The sequence below is a fragment of the Pelobates fuscus genome, chromosome 2 (assembly GCF_036172605.1).
Source record: "Pelobates fuscus isolate aPelFus1 chromosome 2, aPelFus1.pri, whole genome shotgun sequence".
NCBI lineage: Eukaryota > Metazoa > Chordata > Amphibia > Anura > Pelobatidae > Pelobates > Pelobates fuscus.
The window spans coordinates 131182634-131197652 of NC_086318.1; positions in this window are offsets into that span (position 1 = coordinate 131182634).

Here is a 15019-nt window from a genome sequence, read left to right on the forward strand (position 1 = left end):
GTCGAGAAAACACCTGACCTCTCCAAGATACCCTCCAAGTGTAGGCTGCTACTACCACTGAGACAATTGCAAACTAAGCAGACTAATCCTGAAGATTGCTGCAAACCCCGTAGTACTGGCCGCATCTGTCCAAATGACAGGGGAGTTATCTGAGATGGGCAGAATGAACATAGACTTGCAATTCCATGATGACAGAAATAATTGCCACATAGAAATAGCCGCTTTGCTTGGGAGTCCATGTCAATTACGTTATCTTCATCAGGTAAACCATACATCATGCAAATAGACTAGAGAAAAAGGACCTGCCTTGGAGAATTATTCTCGTGGCAAAATTCAATGTCCCTAAAGGGATTGCAATTGTTTACATGTATAAATATATCTATTTAAACAAGCTGATAAACATTCCAATATTCTGAAGACTTCCCCTTCAGGTAAGCTAGCTTCCAGGGTTTGAAAATCGAGTCCAATACCAAGAAAAGGTGATTCTAGTACCAGGCCTTCTGGTCTTGGCTTCAGAGATTGGTACACCCAGAGTGTGAAATAGGTTCACCATCCATGATAGACTAACTGGAGGGGAATTAGGATCCTTGATGGTCAAGAAATCATCCAGGAAATATATTACTCTTGGGCATCTGCAGTTGTCAAGCAGGAGCCAGCACAAAGTTCCTACGAAGATGACAAATAACATGGGGCTTTTAGCCCCGAAAGTAAGCTTCGCAGTGAAATAGTACTGGTCTACCCACCTAACCCTGTGCAGGTGCCAAAGAGAGGGATGGAAAGGTAAGAGCTTGAATGCATCAGCTATGTTGGTTTTACACAGCCATACACCCCTGTCAGCGTTGATGATGGCAGCTGTCACGAATGAAAAACCCTAACAGGCAGAGTTTAGGATAGCAAGGAACGGACAAAGGAAAATAAACGGATAACCGGGCTTTATATTTGCCAGACTTGAAGTTAGACAGAGTAAAGAGTAGTTGAAATACAAGCTGGGTAACAGAGAGACAGCAAAAACTAGCTAAAGTCGGGTGCACAGTAATAGTCAGATAGGCAAACAAGATGGGCAAGGGTTAAAGAAAAACTCAGAGTCAGGAAACAAAGCCAAGATCAATACCAGAATAGAATACAAAAACTCAAGGAATGCAATAAAGGGTACTGGGAACAGAAACCATAATAGGACACAGTATCGAGGGTCAGGTAAATTTAAATAATCCTAGGTTTCATTTGATTGGTCTACGTTATACCTGTGCTCCAAAAAGTGAGTGAATGGAGGGTGCTGCAATGACATGGGCCAATGGGAGCCGACTGCAAGGTTAGGCTCCCATTTCCCCTTTAATAACGTGCTTGTGACGCGAGCAGCGCACTTAATGCTGTATAGGCCACGTGCCCGATCAGAACATTCGGCGTGCACAGCTCGCCAGGTGTGTTTAAGCTGCACGTGGCTCGTCTGGAAGCAGGAGTGACCCTGGCCGGCACGAGGACCGGGTAAGTACCGCTACAGTTACTAATGTAACCCATTTTTTTGCGAGTCTCCTTATATAGAGTTGTATGTCATCTATGCAACTTTTACCCTGTACTGGGCACCGCCACTCTGCAGATACATCCTCATATAGTAATTCACACTTGATCTCTACCCATTTTGAATCAGTAAATTTTTGGGGTTTCCATGACTACCATCTGTTTGTTTCTTGGGGTTTTCCACTGCATGATGACATCACTCATGGTTATGAGACAACTGTTTGGCAGTTTTTATGAGTACCTAAGGAATTTAAATGCTGTGTTTGAACATAATTAAGGCTTCAGGGCTGAAACGTTGTATACGGGTTGTTGTTGTTTTTTTGTCCTTATGGGTTTATTAAACCTTCTCAATTTTGCACTACTCTGTGATGCCTGTGGACCTCTGTGTATAGGGTTAAAAACCTGCTCTCACTCTCCGGATTCCAGCATCAAGGAATGTGTTCCAGCACATCTCACAGATGTTCAATTGTCAAAAATAAAAAAACACAATTTTGCTACAGTATTTACAATTGATTGGCAGTAAAATGGCTATGAAAAAAGTGTCAAAATAGCCTTAGATATACAGTTTCTTTATATAAATATATACGTTTGTTTGGCAATTTTGTTAACTGTGATGGCTATGAAGCTTAGGAGACAGAAATACCACATTCTAATATTGTTCCATATTAAAATTGCATTTCACTCCTTGTATTTTGTGACCTGTAACTACCAAAAATAAACTAAAATTCTAGACAGATGAAAATTATTTTGAAAAACTTACTCTTTACTAATGATGCACACATTATTACTACCAAAACTGTAAAAATATGTGGTGGGGGGTTATTTGCATAATAAACGAGAATTTATATATGTATATGTCAAGTAAAATGTAGGCTTTTTTTTTTTTTGTCCATCTAAAAAATGATATATAATATGTGTTGGTGCAATAAATGAAATGGAAATTGTGTTTTAACACACAAATATCAAAAATTCCAAAATTGCTTGTGTCCTTAAATAATTACTTCAACCAAAATCAGGATTTCATAAACATTGGACGGACTCAAGGGAGGAAACGGTCGGCACCTCCCTTAGTAAAGGGGTTAAAGGATTACTATAGGGTCAGGAACACAAACATGTATTCCTGACCATAAAGTGTTAACACCACCACCTAGGCCCCTCATGCCTCCATAAATATAGTAAAAATCTTACTGTATTCAAGCCTGAAGCTGTAAATCTGCATGCTGTTAGACTCAGAAAAACAAGCAGTCTGCTGACATGTGGTAGCCTGATCCAATCACAGTGCTTCCCCATATAATTGGCTGAGACTGACAAAGATGCAGATCAGGAGCAGAGCCAGCATGATTCAAACACAGCCCTGGCCAATAAGCATCTCCTCATAGAGATGAATTGAATCAATTAATCTCTATGAGGAAAGTTCAGTGTCTGCATGCAGCGGGAGGAGATACTGAATCATAGGATGCTGTGCACAGTGCTGCCCTGTGCTCTGCTGACAGCAGATCTGAGTGGGTGGAGGCATATTATGCCTCCATCAACTCAGAAGTCCCTCTGGTTCACTGTGAATGACTGGAACTGGAGGTGTTCCTAGCTTTCAATGTAAACACTGTATTTTATCAGATAATAGAGTGTTTACATGAGAAAGGCTGCAGGGAGCGATAGTTCTCACCTGAACAAACTCATTAAGCAGAAGTTGTTCAGGTGACTATAGTGTCCCTTTAACCTCAGTATTTGCAGAGACGCAAAACGCTGCACATACTGACTCCAGGTATTATGATAGTTTCAAATCATTGAAGTGGACATGGTTCTTGGAGTTACCCTATAAGCCGAAAACGATTTAACCATGTTATGGTCTTAATAGCACTATGCAGAGTTGAGAAAGAGATACTCATAGAATAAAATTGTACAGATACAATTATTTTATTATATAAAACAGTAAGTACCACTCACACATTAAAAAGCACCAATAAAATTAAGTGCCAATTCAGCTTTTTTTTTTTTTTTTTTAACCCCTTAAGGACACATGACATGTGTGACATGTCATGATTCCCTTTTATTCCAGAAGTTTGGTCCTTAAGGGGTTAAACACACCATTCACCAGTCTTTTGGCTGATCAAATGGCAAAGCAGGTTAAGCTCACCGCTGTTTCTGGTGTCCTTATCAACATGTTTGTCACCTGCAGTGATCTCGTCAGGAGATGAATACCTAGAAAAGATTCTCCTTCTCAGTTTGACTTCTTACCTGGGGTGCAGTGACGGAACTAACATACAGAGGGCCTGGTACAGAACTTTTTTGCCGCCCCTATCGCAAGGGTGGCCAAGGGTAGATCCCCATCTGTCATACATCTCCCACAGTGCTGGGGATCTAACATTTTCCCATGCTTTCAAGTTTGTATTTCGCACTGAACAGGGTTTGTGTTTTTGAATGTAAGCATGTTTTTATATGGTGTGTGTGTGCTTGTGTATGACTGTAGGACTGTGTTGGTGTTTGAATGCAAGCATGCACTTATGTGTAGTCAGATACACATACAAACATACAGATAAACACTGACAAAATACAGATACATATATAATCTTGTAAGGGGACAAGCCATGCTTTGGGGTCCACAAGTGGTCCTGTAATGCTACATGGATGGGAACCGGACCGCATTGTGAAATCCAGTAATGGCACGAACCCCTGACAATATACAGCTTCTCCACATGCATGGCTGCACTGAGAGGAAATGATGTCCGATCTAGTACCCCCAGTGCTCAGAGGAGGACATGTGGGAAAACAGAAACTGCCTATTACAGCCCCTTGAGTACAGCCCACAGTCAGTGCTGTATCCTCACTGGATCCTCAATATCTGAGGAAAGGGATTTAGGGGTGATTATTTCTGATTACTTAAATAGAGCAGCAGGAAACGCTAGCAGAATGCTTGGTAGTATAGGGAGAGGTATTAGCAGTAGAAAGAGGGAAGTGCTCATGCCATTGTACAGAACTCTGATGAGACCTAACTTGGAGTATTGCACGCAGTACTGGAGACCGTATCTCCAGAAGGACATTGATACTTTAGAGAGAGTTCAGAGAAGGGTTACTAAACTGGTTCATGGATTGCAGGATAAAACTTACAAGGAAAGGTTAAAGGATCTTAACATGTATAGCTTGGAGGAAAGACGAGACAGGGGGGATATGATAGAAACATTTTTAAATACATAAAGGGAATCAACAAGAGGAGACTATATTTAAAAGAAGGGGAACTACCACAACAAGAGGACATATTCTTAAATTATAGGGGCAAAGGATTAAAAATAATTTCAGGAAGTATTACTTCACAGAGAGGGTAGTGGACGCATGGCATAGCCTTCCAGCTGAAGTGGTAGAAGTTAACACAGTGAGGGAGTTTAAGCAGGGACGTGTTAGCCGCGAGGCAAACAAGGCATTTGCCTTGGGCGGCATTTTCCAGAGGGCGGCAAAAAAAGCCGCCCCAAATGCCCAGGGCAAATGTCTTTTTAGCCTCGCAGCTAACTAAAAATCCGGGCGGGCGACGCTGGTGAGGGAGCACTTTCCCCTGAGCTCTTTGCTCAGCTCCCTCGCTCGCCGCACGCAGTGGTGTATCCTGGTTTTGTGCTGCCCTAGGCATGACAAAACTCATGTGTGTGTTAGTGAGTGTGTGTGTGTGTGTGTGTGTGTGTCTGTTAGTGAGTGAGTGTGTGTCTGTTAGTGAGTGAGTGTGTGTGTCTGTTAGTGTGTGTGTCTGTTAGTGTGTGTGTGTGTGTCTGTTAGTGTGTGTGTCAGTGAGTGAGTGAGTGTGTGTCTGTTAGTGAGTGAGTGTGTTTGTCTGTTAGTGAGTGTGTGTGTGTCAGGGAGTGTATCTGTTAGGGAGTGTGTTACTATGTGTGTGTCTGTTAGTGAGTGAGTGTGTGTCTGTTAGTGAGTGTGTGTGTGTGTGTGTGTGTGTGTGTATGTTAGTGAGTGTGTGTATGTCATGGAGTGTGTCTGTTAGGGAGTGTGTTACTATATGTGTGTCTGTTAACTAGTGTATGCATGTCTGTCAGTGAATGTGTGTGTATTTAGAAGGCTGGACAGGGGGGAAGGGTGGGGTGGCGCAGGGGGGGTGGGGGAGGTTGCTTGAGTTTTGTCATGCCTAGGGCAGCACAAAACCAGGATACACCACTGAGTTTAAGCATGCGTGGGATGGGCATAAGGCTATCCTAGACTTAAGATAAGGCCAGGGACTAAAGAAAGTATTTAGAAAATTGGGCAGACTAGATGGAGATGGGCCAAACGGTTCTTAACGTCACATTCTATGTTTCTATCTCAGGGAAACCACCCTCATGACAAAAGGTAGGCAAAGAGTAGGATGACTAAAACATCTTACATTTCAATATTGGTGTCTGCATGTGTTTCTGACAGTGGTTGTGTATTTTTGTCTGTCAGCGTCTGTGTCTGTTAGTATTTGTATGTGTAAGTCTGTTAGGAATTGTGTACGTAGTAGTGGGTGTGTGTTGCCTGTGCATGGCTGTGAGGCATGTGTGTGCATGTTTGTCAGTGTATCTGGCATTTAGAATGAATGAGTGTATATTTATCTGGCAGTTTGCATCTTGGTATGTATGTGTATCCCAATTAGTGTGTCTGGAATATATATATATATATATATATATATATTTGTGTGTGTGTGTGTGTGTGTGTGCGTGCCTGTGTGCGTGTGTATTTATGTGTGTAAGTATGTGTGCAAATATGTGTCATTTGTTGGGGGCTCAAGGACTATACGTGTTATGATGGCAGCCCTGCAGAATGAACCAAGAGTCGAGGAAGTGGGTGCGGAGTAATATGCTGGTACCCTCAGGCTGTGCTACATGCAGAGGGCAAACAGGAAGAAGTCCTCATCACTAGACATCAAGGACCCTACCCAATTAGTTTTATTATCGCTAGTTTAATTATGGTTGTCAGTGTAGGCCTCATATTCAAGTTCTGCCTATGGCCTCACAAAGTTTACAGCTGCCTTTGCAAACGACAGCTAGGAAGTCAACCCATTCTAAAACTGTTTAACTACTTGTAATGGGGAGGCACCAGGGTTCTGTAGTGGTTATGCTGCTTGGAGTGTTCCTTAAATAATAGAGCACGGTGTGGGGGTACATTCAAAAATGGACACAAAAGAACCAGCAGGCAAAGAAACAAAACAGTTTAAATAAATTGAAACAGAAAATAACAAGTAAAGTGCAAAACTGTCTGCAACACATCAATAAATCTCCTCCAGTGTCCAATGTGTCTACAAAATAAATATTCTTAAGGGAACACTGCAGTGAAAATGCAGTACCTTTCAACGGATGACTTTTTTTTGTCTATGATTTGTTGCTAATTTCATTTTTCCTTCTCATTCTGTTGTGGGGTATCACTTTTCGTTTAATGTGTGGATGGACATGTTAGGCTCTCTCAAGATTTTAATATATTTTGGTGTTTATTTGTTTTATTTTGCTTTGTTTTTTCTTGTTTTTTTTTGTCAATCTTTGTTTTATTGAGATGACAGCAATGTACAGTCATAGAATAAAACAGTACCAGGTTATAATAGCATGTTGAGCAAGAGCAATACACAGTGCAAGTCACATATAAACCTGGATGATGGATACCTCTCATTAGTAGATTTTAGTAGAATTCAGACTAGTACAAGAATACAGGCTGAAGCAGGAGGTATAAACGCATTTCACATACATTGATAACCGGTGAGAACCATACAGCCTAAGAGGTCCAATATGCCAATAGTGAGGAGATAAAGAGAAACAGAACCTTGTTAATGCAGCAAGAGAGTAATGCCACTGAGAAGAACATGAATAAAAACTGAAAATATAAAACGTAAAGCGTAGAACTTCAAGTGTGTAGATAGTGGTGCAGAGTGTGGCAAAAGTAACCTCGCCACTGGTTCTTGGAGGGGCCTGTTTGCCAGCCTCCTACCCTGTGACTATGGCCCCTGTGATACAACTTGGTTAAAACCACCGGTTGGGCCTTTTGGACTTCTGACATAATTTATTCAGTGACACTTCGAACTCCTGAAGCGGTTCGAAGTGGCACTTCGAAACTCCTGAACGGTCGAAGTTGTTCAAAGCGGCACTTCGCACACGTGGCGGCGGCCATCTTAAGCCGTGAGTACAATGAGCGGTGTTTGGTCGTCGAGTTCATGGAACTCAAATCGGACACTCAACTGCACAAACACCGCTAACTATTTACCTTCCGTGGATGTTCGGCTATTGGAGCGGGAGTCAAACGGCGTTCGGTATTTTGTGTGCACTTCGAATCCCCGAAGTAGACCGGCCGCACAGCCTAATTTTCCGGAACTGTTTTTAGCATGGAACCATGCGTGCGGTCGGTCAAAATGTAACTTCCAGGAAATTCCTGAACCCCTGATCTGATCTAGGTGATTTTTGGATATGTTGGTCACCTAGATCAGAGCTATCGGGGGATGTGTGGGGATATTATGTGTTTTGGGGTACTTTGGGGACTTTATAGAAATGTGTGTTTTTTTTCTGCCTGGAGATAATTGGGTTAATACAGTATCTGACTCAATTATCTCCCAGGCAGAGGGAAGGGATTGTATGCTATGTGTGGGAGTGTCGCGCATTGGAATACTGTTCTTATTGGTCTGTGAATATTGTCACTCAGTTCCCCACAAGTTCCATGTGGGCGTACCCATTGCATGGTGATTGTCATATAAGGTCAAGTGTAGCACCATTAAATATAGTTCCCCTTCACCCTCAACATAGAGTCTCATCTCATGTGTGGAGCGGACAGCTATATTCACTCTGGGGATTGCTATACTACTTATATTCCCCTGGGTTCTAATCACTAGCTCTTATAAGAGCTGTTCCTGCTACGCTCTCTGGAGTAGGAGAGGTTCACCTACTGGAAGCTGGATCCTGGTCTTGGGTCCAGGGTGGGTTCCTGTGGCAGAACGTGGGTTCTACGGTGCTTAAGGTTCTGGTGGAGTGCTTGGAGTCCTCAGTGAGCACTAAGAGCATCGAATGACAGTGGCACCCGGTCAGGATGCCAGGCGGTCCGTCACACAGTGATATAAACACTGCTCTGTATGAGCCTTGAGGCCTAATGAAGGAAGGGTACCGGGCCCTATAACAAGGGGTGTGCTCAACCTATGCCCACTGACCCATATATCCTGCCTAGTGATAGTATAAGAAACTGGCTCCCCTCCCATACCACCCCACCAGCCCCAGGCTCTAACACAGCCCAGCACTTGTTCGGTTCTGGCTATCCGGACAGGGTCTCAGGATCTCACATGTAGCTGGCTTTGTCCCTGAGTAGGTATTACGCAAGGGCGTAAGCTGTGCCAAGGGAGACTTCCCCATGTGGACTGATGCCCAAGTGAGTGAAGGCAGATCTTGGAGCGGCTACTTGGTACTTTCAAAATTCTCCTTCTATGCCACTTTCCTTGTAGCACTGCGGCGTTGCAGATCAGTGCAGGTCAGGGTTTGAAAGCTCATCTCTCAGTGGATTGTAGAGGTAGGTTTATTGATATGTGCCTCTGCACTAGTTGGTGACTTTAGCCCAGAACTGAGGTCATATATTTGCAAAGGCCCTTAATGTGTTCCACGTGGTGGGCCCAGAACTCGGATGCTGTGACAGAGGCCATCTTAACTTGATAACCCTTAGTATTCTGCCCTGTAGATTTCTTCACTGTAACCAGGCTGTTTTCAGGTGAGCACTCAGTGGGGGCCAGGATATCCCCCATTGGTCCAAGTGGGGTAAACGAGGCTGAAGGCAACTCACTGTGTGAGCACAGAAACGGTGCAGCGGCCGCCTCACCCAGCTACTAGGCCTTCAGTTTCAGGATGAATTTTGCCTGTAAGCACTCTGCATTAACAGTCCAGGACACCTTGACTGATTCGAAAGACCAATAAGCCTCAATTAATGTTGGATTGGCGTGCTGAGAGTCCAATTGAATAACCATATCGGGGCGATGAGCTCTTGTGAAGTGCGTCCAGCCACTATGAGGCTTCAGCCCCGCCCCCAATATATTTCGATTGTCACCTCAAAACTATTTTTTACAAATAAAATGAAAGGAAATCCAGTATATTTTTGAAAATTATGTTAAAAAGAAAAGAGAAAAACTCATCCTTACTTTTAGTATATGGCATATAAATGCACCTTGGGTCAGAGAGTGTTTTAAAACTGACAGTCTTAGTGGTCTTCCTGCTTCAAACTCTGCAGGTAAGATCATAGATAGAGACTGTTGGTTTTCAAATACTTTTTTTAGTTTTGAGGTGATAGCTGTCCTTTATTGTTAATAAAGCTTACATTTTAACATTCCAATATTATGATTAGAATCCTATAGGACATGGCTATTTAGGTTTTGTTGCCCTAATTTTCCTTTTAAAATGTCTCTGTCAGGGGGCGGAGCCTGACCGTCAATGGCGCCAGACGTGTGAAGACTGAGCTCCCTCGCCCCTGGGCTACCATCCGCTTTCATTCGCCTACACACCACTGACACTCGACGTTAAAATACCCCCTTACTCGCAGACATTCTCCCCACGACACCCGAGATGGGCGGCACAAAGAAAAAGAGGGACCAAACACCCTCGGTCGCCACGCTCTTCCAAACTCCCAGAGAACGCCAGCGGCCATCTTCCCCACGAGGCCACACGGACTCCGACTCCGATAGCGGGAGAGAAGACGGGCACACAAACCCCCACACCCCACTCACCAAAGGAGACCTCTGCCAAATGTTGCAAGAAGCAACAAATGAGATCAAAGCATACACAGCGGCGGAATTAGACACATTACCGGCCTGAAAACAGACATAGAGGCGCTGGCAGCCAGGACTCACAAAACAGAGACCGGTTTAGCAGAAATCACCTCCAGGTCTCGATTCCATGACCAGGAAATGTCCCACCTACACGACAAAATTCAACAGTTGGAGGACGGCGTGGAAGATTTGAATAACCGGTCCCGCCGGAATAACATACGGCTGCGCGGCCAACCAGAAGCTATAACGGCGGAGGCCCTACGCCCGACCATACAGGATCTCTTTGTGACCATGTTACCAGAGGCCTCAGAATTTGAGCTCACAATCGAACGCATTCACAGAGCACTGCGTCCCCCCGCCTTTAACCCCCAAGCCCCTAGAGATGTCATCCTCAAAATGTTGCACTTCAACATCAAAGAGCAACTCATGGGAAAAGCGAGGACAAGTCCCCCCCAAGTACAAGGACAAACGGTCCAATTCAACCAGGACCTAGCCCCCTCTACCCTACGAAAACGCAGGGAACTGAAACCGCTAACCGCAGCCCTCACCCAACAGGGCTGGAAGCACATGTGGGGGCACCCCTTCAGATTAACGTCAAAAAAAGGCAACCACACCTGCACGCTGTTTCGAGTCGCCGACATGATCGATTTCGCCAAAGACCTGGGACTCACCCTCCTCTCCGAAGAGGACACAGAAGACACCATCCCCGGGCACACTCACACGTGGGACTCTAACCCACTACCACTACGCCAACAGGGCAGGAAACGCCAAACATCAAACAACAGGGCTCAACTACAACAGACAACCTGAAGACCCAAAACCTCAGACACAGGTACCCTCTGCATCCACCTATTCCCCCGACAACTAGGCCCGAAACCCAAGATGCTCCCCCTGCCACAGAAAGACCCCCACTCCAGGTCAGAACCCCGGGTCCCCCACTACGAGACCTGAGTATAAACCCGAAACCACCAGGGGCAACCCAGGGCACCACGACAAGGGGCTCCGCAACAGCCCACAGACCCCCCACTATGTGTACCTCTCTGCTCCACTCTCTCGGCGGGTCTGCCCTCAGTGCTTCCACCCCATCTATAGCATGCTAGACTGACACAAAGCACCCGGCAGCGGCAGACAGCGGGAAAGGGCCACACAGAAAGAGCCTCTCTAAGAAACACACAGCAATGATACCATACCTACCCATCCTTAAGGGGCCAACCCACGGATTCCAATCTAGGAAGCAAGATCCATCGCACCCCCTTCTCGGAAGCCACAACCAAGACTACATAGAAGAACACAGGGAGGCCATGAAGATCCCAACCGGGCATGGACTTGGAACTGACCACTCAAAAAATATCGGACTGCTGACCCCGTCCCACCCCCCCGCAGCCTTCCCCAGGCAACCCAATTCGCACAAAGGCATCCCAATTGGCCCGGTCAGCGAGGAACAGGGATGTAAAGACATTAATCGCAAGTACCAGGCTCTGTTTTCCTCTTTGTTTTCTTTTATTACTGTGAGACCACAGGCTCGTATCTAAAATGGTCACAGCCGTTAAAGATCATCCTCTAAGCAAGGAACCTACCCACTGGTAGGACTGAGACAGATAAATAGTGGGGTCCGGGAGGGCGGGGGGGAGGAGACGGAAGACTAGGGACAGCCAAGACACCTTTATGACAGCAGCCAGACCGTCCCCACACCCCTTTAACCTGAGCCCAAATACGGCCCCGAACCACCTAGCAGGGGACACACCAGTTTCCAACAGATGGTCCACACCACCAAGGACAGTTAGGGGGAGACTTAGGGAGAAAATTGATAAACCTGGACCCACCCCACCCAGGCCCAAGGCAAACTGACGGACCTAAGCCAAATAAACCACCAGACAGGGCGCCAAAAGCTCACCACACGAATTACTGACAGGTTAGGCACCCCCACGCCCACCCCGACCACCAGCACCCCATGCCACAACTAGCCCAATGGACAACACCAGACCAGGGGAACAAGGTAGATACCTACTAAGTCATACGCAAGGCCTACTAAGGCAACTAAAGTTCAAGAATCCTGTATGTAGTTCAAATGTTTAATAAATGTTGAATTGTATGGTATGCTTCTCTACGAACTCTTCAAAGATAAACAACGCGGAGGCGACATAAGCCCTCGCCCCATGACGTCACACTGACATCCTTACAAGACCACGGACATACCTCTCCAACAACCCCTACACATACGAAAGGGGACAATACAGACATGTCCCTCCTCACAACACACACCAACACGTACTAGACGACCACACAACAAACACAACCATACCAACCTGACACTAAACCCAACCCAACCGGCTAAACGCCGCCCAACAGCAATATACCATCTAACACGAACGCAAAGCCCAGGGGGAGGGGCCCCGACTCACATGGAGGCCCAACTCCCCTTTGAACCAGCTACCACCATAACCCAATCGAATACACACTTTACAGTCATAACCTACCCCCCCATAACACCCGGACACACAGTTCCTCACACAACGAGTCCACCCCTACAACACCTGGCACACCACAATTAAGACCAGGTAATTCCGACAGACACTTGGTCTTCCTCACCCTCCCTAAAACCAAACACCCCCCTCCTCTCTTTTTTTTTTTTTTTTTCGCTTCTCTCCCTTCCCCTTCCCCACCGCCCCACGCAATGGCCACAGGGGCCACCCGCCCCGAACCACCACACTTAGGACCAAAGGGTCAACCCAAATCTAGCCTTCTGACATGCACGTCCATAAACTGCAAAGGCCTTAATAGCCCCACTAAACGCCACCAAGTTCTCTGCTGGGCCAACAGATCCAAGGCAGACATATTGTTCCTCCAGGAAACCCACTTTCCCCAATCCAAACCGCTCCCTCTCCTGAGCCGACACTACAGCAAATACTACACAGCAAGCACCCCGACGGGCAAGCAAGGCGGAGTCGCTATCATGATTCGCAAATCATGCCCCCTAGTGATCCAACAAACACACCAGGACCCACAGGGTCGTTACCTTACGATAGCGGGACACATAGGTCCGCAAAAATATGCCTTTACCTCCCTCTACGCACCAAATGGCCCAACCACTACATTTTGGAGTTCCATACAGGCCCACCTTAAACTATTCCCATCACATCACCTAATCATTGGCGGAGACTTCAACGCCACTCTCCACCCAACTGAAGATAGACATAGAGCAGGCCCGACAACCCGCGATCTACCCCCTACAACTAAAACGGACAAACTCCTACTCTCATTCGTTACCAACTACCGCTTAATAGACATTTGGAGGACCCAACACCCCACAACGAAGGACTATACATTTTTTTCACACCCCCACCGATCACACTCAAGAATAGACATGTTCCTGGTATCCCCTTCCCTCCTCCCACATACAAAAACCACCAACATCGGATCAATAACTTGGTCGGACCATGCCGACATCACTCTCACTATTGAACTACCACACATAACAAAACCATGGTCGTGGCGTTTGAACCCTACACTCCTCCATGACCCTGGTACCGTGGAGGCCGTCCAGATGGCACTCTCCGAATACTTTGAAATCAACACACCCTCAGCCACAACGGAGGGGGTCCTCTGGGCGGCACACAAAACGGTTATTCGAGGTACGCTCATCAACCTCGCCTCCATTCGGAAAAAACAACAACTACGTAGCCTAGAACAAACACTTACCCGATTACGAACACTAGAATACAAATTCAAACAAGACCCAACCACGGAAACACAAAAACAAATCACAACATGCCAAACCGAGCTGAAAAGCTTCATGGCAAAAGACGCAACCAAGGCCCTACAATGGACCAAGCAACTATTTTATGAAAAGTCTAATAAAGCTGACACCCTACTAGCACGCAGACTACGCCAACGCACCGCACATAACCAAATCCACCAAATCCTCACCCCCGACGGACAACTGCGAACACTCCCACAGCAAATAGCAGAAGTTTTCCATACGTACTTCACCAAGTTATACGATCATAACCCACAAGCACGCTTAGAACCACAAGCCCTCAGGGACCTGATAGATAGATACCTACACTCGACTACACTGCCATCTCTCTCACAAACAGCAGCTAACCAAATCGCATCCCCAATCACGGAGGAGGAAGTAGCGAAAGCGATCAAAGGTCATAAACCAAATAAATGCCCAGGCCCAGACGGCTACACAGGCTTATATTATAAAACATTCGCTAACACATTGACCCCCCACCTCTGCAATCTATACAACAAGATTATGCAGGGAGACCCGCTACCGCCAGAAATGTTACAAGCTAACATATGCCTACTCCCGAAACCACAGAAATCCCATCTCGAACCAGGCCACTTCCGCCCGATCTCCCTCTTGAACGTGGATATCAAACTATTCACCAAAATCCTCGCCAACCGTCTGAACCCACACCTACACAAGTTAATCCACCCAGACCAAGTTGGTTTTATACCCAACAGACAAGCATGCGATAACATTAGACGAACATATGACTTAATTTGGACGGTGACAGCACGACAGATTCCCACCCTAATTTTATCACTCGACGCCGAAAAGGCGTTCGACCGCTTGCTATGGCCATTCCTATTCGCCACGCTACATAAATTCGGTTTCCCACGCCCCTTCTTCAACGCCTTACAATCTATGTACGCAACCCCAACGGCCAATCTCCTCCTACCACTCACCCCTCCCCATTAGTTAAAATTCAAAACGGAACCAGACAGGGTTGTCCACTCTCCCCCATACTATTCGCCCTCTCCCTAGAA